This window comes from Macrobrachium nipponense, chromosome 42, assembly GCF_015104395.2.
Source record: "Macrobrachium nipponense isolate FS-2020 chromosome 42, ASM1510439v2, whole genome shotgun sequence".
Lineage (NCBI taxonomy): Eukaryota > Metazoa > Arthropoda > Malacostraca > Decapoda > Palaemonidae > Macrobrachium > Macrobrachium nipponense.
In genome coordinates, this window is record NC_061103.1 from 1,536,975 (window position 1) to 1,543,601 (window position 6,627).

The 6,627-nt window shown below is 32.4% G+C and overlaps 1 pseudogene; it reads right to left on the reverse strand.

Annotated features, from left to right (window-relative positions):
• Window positions 1-6,627, reverse strand: part of LOC135212923 (PDF receptor-like) — a 267,896-nt pseudogene that overhangs the window by 181,506 nt on the left and 79,763 nt on the right.

Sequence of the window (6,627 nt, forward strand, 5' to 3'; positions counted from 1 at the left end):
AAATAGATTGAAGAATTGCTTTAATTTCTAAAATATGCCACTGCAATATTACAAAGATAAAAACTAGGAAAAAATCTAAGACAAACTGACGATGATCACGAAATTAGGCAATCAATAATAACAATAATGGAAAAGTCTAAAACAGCCCAATAGAATCTGACAAAAACAAAAGCCGAGGAATAGATCAATTACGACCACGAAAAAAGCCCATAAACCAAATGTAATCGAACGTAATAAAAACGAAATACTTAAGGAAAGGAGAGACCAATCACTCACGTAATGGATCGACGCCCTTGATGGGCGGACATGGCAACAAGACGTTGGTATTGGGCGGGGTGGGCGGCCAGCAGAGAATTTGGTCCCATGTAGCATTGCACCAATCTGGCTCATCTGGAACGGAAAAGGGAAAATTGATTTCGTCAGAGGTGATGAGAGAGAGAGAGAGAGACAGGGGCGGTAACGGAGGGAAAAAAAAATTAAGAAATATAAAGGCAGAGAAATATATATATAAAAAGTTTGCATTAATAATTGTAAAAATCATATATATTCATATATAAATGTATGTTTATGTATATATATATATATATCATATATATGTATATATATATATATATATATATATATATATATATATATATATATATATAGATATATATATATATATTATATATATGTTTATATGATATGTAAGATATATATATATATATATATATATATATATATATATATATATATATATATATATATATTATATATATATGTGTGTGTGTGTGTGTGTGTGTGTGTGTATATATACGTTAAGATATAATTCAATAGATAACATTGTAAGGCAGAAAATCTGAAAAGAATAACACTGCGGGAGTATAAAGAGATTATGCGAATAAAGTTCAAATGTCAGAAAAATCAAATACAGTTCTTATTCAAGCGATAAAATAATACGGAACGTTGTTTTATTACGATTATACCACAAATTCCGCTGAAATCAAATATTCTGGATTCAAATTCCTTTTTCTATGGACAAATAATGTTCAAAGCAATTAGACTGGACTATTTATTTTATAGCGATGACAGTGCATGACAGGTTGAGTAAAATGCATAAAAGATATTGGATTCGAAATCCGCGCTATTTATTAAAAAAAAAAAACTTGAACACAGTTTAGGAAATTTTTTTTTTTTTTTTTTTTTAAACAAACACTGATCAATCATTATCGACAGCCTATTTCGTATAAAATAGTCCATATCAGTAATTAGTCAGGGTACAACGAGTATTGTAACCTTTGTAGACTATGTAAAATCTATACACATTCCACTGAGAAGCTTTTGCTGGTGATAATACTTAACTTTAAATTTGAATATCGTTTGGAAATTGACAAATCCTTGTTATTCACTTATTTGTAATAGAAAAAAAGGTCCATATCAGTAATTAGTCAGGGTACAACGAGTATTGTTACCTATGTAAAATCTGTACACTGAGAAGCTTTTGGTGGTGACTCAACTTTAAATTTGAATATCGTTTGGAAATTGACTTATTCTTCTTATTCACTTATTGGTAATAGAAAAAAAAGTGACTAATATTGCCTTGCCTATGCCAACAGTTTTCTTGCGTTTCTGTTATCATTATATGCAGCCAAAACCTTCATAAATTAGCTTTGAATACTTCATCGCCGTAAAATCCTTGTGTATCAAAATGTAAGGAGCAGAAGTTGTTGTTTTTGACTGAGCTGGTCTTTTGCCAGCACGGGCTCTTGCTCATAGAGCAGCCCTTAAAAGGAGCAGAAGGAGCCAATAAATGAATAAATAAATAGATAGATAACTGAATAAATAACTAAATAAATAAATAAATATATAAATAGATAAATATAAAAATTAATATATAGATAAATAAATAAATAAATATGAAAAACATAAGAAATAAAGTAAAATAATAAAAATGCTTTCTTGAGCTTATCCTTAAACGAGGGAACTCTACTACAGGGCCACGGTACAATGATTTGGAAATTGGTTAAAATGTTAACAGGAGGCAAAAGTCAATTGAACGCAGCAATTGAGATTACTTCGAAATGCACCAAAATTCGAAGTAAATGATTTCAGTGAAGACACTGATGGTTTTTTTTTTGTTTTTATTCAGACCCTTGAAGAATTATGATTATTTAATTTCTGGTCAGCCAACAGGATTTTACAAATTTCTTAATGAAAAGTGTTGTCTAGATCAGCAGATTTATTAATAAAATGGCAAGAAATAACGTATATGTTAGGAGTGACTTACAGTAAAGCTTACCGCTACTCCTCGGCAGAATTATTATTATCATTCTTTTACATAGTGCCTTTCAGTCATGTCCTTTTAACATTATGAATAACAACAAAAACAATAACAACACCAACAACAACAAGAACAACAACAATAATAATAATAATAATAATAATAATAATAATAATAATAATAATAATAATAATAATCATGTGACATAATCATGTGATAATACTTACTCCCGTCGACGAGTCATTTTTTGTTTGAATAAGACGGATTTTGATTTACTTCCTCCGGAGAGTGAAGGGAAGGAATCAACTATTCCTAGTTTCCCTCGTAATCTGCGACTCTGACTTATTAAAAAAAAAAAAATCAGGGTATGATGTCATCTATCCCGCGAAAGAATTCGCATCCACCGGCTGGGATAGCGGCATCCAGCTCTTCTTCATTTTGTTTACACTTCTTAGAGAGAGAGAGAGAGAGAGAGAGCGAGAGGAGGCTTTCGCGAGCATCTGGATCAATGCCAGCGACTTTGAGGCGCCGGTCGACCTTCAAACCTCCAACCCCTGTGCTTCGATGCACGAACAGAACTGAATGGAGACGGTGCTTGCTTCCATAATCCAAATCCACCCTGTCTCCCCCCCCACCCCCCACCCCCCCTGCCCGCACACCCTTGACCAACACCCCAACCGCCCCCGCATTATCCAAGATGAACACGAGGGAAAATAATCTTGTTACATTTGGGCAACAGTTTACAACAGCAGCATCGGAACTTGGGGGGGCCAGACAAAGTGCTCGCAGGTATTGGAGAGAATTCTCAGTGAGGTTGTTTCAACTTACTTTTGGAGAACTTGGACGTTTGCGAGCATCATATTAGTTTTCCTTGGGAGCGGAAATTACAGTTGAACTATTGACTTCGCGGTGATATTTTAGCCTATTAATGAAGTAAGAAAAATCTTTACTTCTGTCTGTCTGCAAAATGATTTGTAAGTGTCTATGAAGAGATATCACTCACTACACACACACACACACACAGACACACACACACACACACACACACACACACACACATATATATATATATATATATATATATATATATATATATATATATATATATATATATATATATATATATATGCAGAAGCCAAGGTACTATGTCGTACCTCATATATAAATATATATATATATTATATATATAATATATATATATATATATATATATATATATATATAATATATATATATATATATATATATATATATATATATATATATATATATAATATATATATATATATATATATATATATATATATATAATATATATATATATATATATATATACTATATATATATAATAAATATATATACGTATATATCATATATATATATATACATATATATATATATATATATATCTATATATATAGATAAATAAAATATATAATCACAGCGGTGGCCACAGCCGGTATACATCAATGAGGAGAAGGACATAAAGACTTGATAAAAGGGTCAATTTATTCCCGACGTTTCGTAATGTCTTCATTACATTTTCGAGGGCTGTACAAAATAGATAGCATAAAATAAATTACAATAAAGCTAAGAATCTGAGATTTAAAAGTTGCACAATAATTATAAATTTAAAATATTAAAAATACTAAAATAAAAACCAACCTTTACAAAACAAAAACGTTAACTAAATCATGGACAAAAATTATGGTAAAATAAGTAAAAAAAAAAAAAAAAACGAATGAAACAAAAAATAATATGACATATTCAAGTAAAGTAAAACTGGACCAACCTATTCAGCGGCAATGCCAAGACTGGAGATAAAAGGAAGAGACTAATAAAGTACAGTGTGCCAGCAGAGGTTTGACTATTCAACAAGGGGACGAGTCGTTTAATCATTAACGATTCTAAGATTGTCAAATCGTGGCTGTTGGAAGCTCGTCCTACAACTGTGAAGTCCTTGTTTTCAATGGAGGGTTTTACATATTTTCGAATGATTTCTAATATTAGAAAAATTCTGGGTTTGCAATTTTGCTGCCTGTCCTATAACTTACTCCACGATGTGAATCTATGCGTACCTTCAGAAGCCTCCTGGTGGATCCAATATAAGTTCCTAAATTACATTTAGGACAATTATAGCTATACACACACCCGGAGGACATATAAGGGCACAAACGATCTTTAAACTTGAATAATGACCCAATGGTAACAGGATTAATGGGAATCAAATGAACCTTGATAGCTCCAAACTTATTTTGGATATGGTGGGAAAATGTTTTCCTAAAAGCATCATCTAATAAAAAAGGGAACTTAGCATAAAAATTCATTTTAGGAACATTAAAATTAGGCATTCTTAGCGAGAAGTACTTGTCTAAAAGCAAGCGAAGTGTCTTAAAGACCAGTTCAGATGGGAAGCAGTTTTCTTTAAAATATTTGCATAAAAAGGCGATCTCATCTTGGAACAGAAACCAATCAGAAGTTAGCGTAAGAGCCCTGTGGAGGAGAGTAAAAACAGAATTAATTTTAAATTAAAAGAACAGAAACTATAAAAATTTGACCTTAAATTTAAATTGACTAGAATTTTTTAAGGTGTAATTATTTGTGGTTAATGGCTCAAGCAATCAATATTTTTAGAACTCTTTGCAACATGATGACTTCACTGCAGTTTTCACGGATGGCTCAAAGTCAGATGCTGGCGTCGGCTTTGGTGTAGATTCCCTGATGTAGAGAAAAGCTGCAGGTTATCATCTGTTGCATCGATTTTTACAGCAGAATTATATGGAATTTTAAAGGCTTTAAAGGAAGTTTTAATTTGGTATAAAAATAATTTTATTATATATTGTGACTCAAGAAGTGTTCTTCAGTCGATGGAATCTTTTAAACCTCTAAACCTTCTTATTTTAGATATATTGGAATGGCTGCTTTTACTAAAAAGAAGAGGAAAGAAATAAAGTTCTGTTGGTGCCTTCCTTTCCCATTTGGGGTGGCTGGGAATGAGAAAGCTGACCAACTTGCAAAGTCTGCGGTCAGCTCCCCAGAACCCACAAGATGCCTACTACCATATCGGGATTTGTATACTCTAGTAGGTCGAGAATTAAAAGAAAAAATTAAAAAAATGTTGGCAGTCTCGATGGGAGGATATTTTAACTAATCAAAAAATGCGCAGTATCACTTCATCAGTGTCTCCTTGGTCATATCCATATATGCCAAGGAGACAAGAAACGATGTTGTGCAGATTGAGGATTGAACATACAAGACTTACACATGGGTTCTTGATGTCTCGTGAAAATCCTCTGTTTTGCGAGAACTGTACTGTGCCCTTGACTGTGAAACATTTGTTGATTGAATGTCCCAGATTCGGGAATTTGAGAGATAGATTCCTGTCTTGGGGTCGTGACAGAGTAGGTAATTTTGTATCCTAGCTACAATTCTTCGAAAGGATTGTAATATAGAGCAGTTATATAAATTATGGGGAGGCAGGCCTCCTCAACCAAATTTAAATTGTACATAGATTGTCTATGTAAGAACTTATATATATGAAAAAAAAATTTATATACATATATTTATAGATATTTTTATATGAAATTTATTAAAAATTTAATTTTTTCTATTTAATTTATTTCGGTGTCAATTACCCAGATGTTGTGACGCCAGATTTGATAGACACAATCAATCAATCAACGTTCCTTCGTGGGATTTGCCATTATTCACATATTCATCACGTTCCATATTTTCGTGATTCAGTTATGCATACACACACACACACACAAACACACACACACACACACACACACACACACACACACACATATATATATATATATATATATATATATATATATATATATATATATGTATATATATATATATATATATATATATATATATATATATATATATCATATATATGCCGATGAGTAATTTTATTAGGGGTAGGTTAGGTGAAAAAAAAGACAAGAAAAAATCGCAGTAACACATCTCTGATGCCATATTGATAGTGGAGAATATAAAAAAGTAAAAAAAAAAACTTCGGCGCAATCCGGTTTTTTGTGCAGCCGCTGCAGCGTGTAATCAAGGCCACTGAAAATCGAGCTACCTTTCGGAGGCCTTGGTATAAAACTGCATGAGCCGCGGTCAATGAACCTGGCCTATATCGTTGGCCTGGCCTATATCGTTGCAGGCGCACGATTATGGCTAACTTTAACCAAAATCAAAATCAAGATTACTGAGGCCAGAGGGCTGCAATTTGGTATACTCGATGATTGAAGGGTGGTTGATCACCATACCAATTTGCAGCTGTCTAGCCTAAGTAGTTTTTAAGATCTGAGGGCGGACGGACAGACAAAGCCGGCACTGTAGTTTTCTTG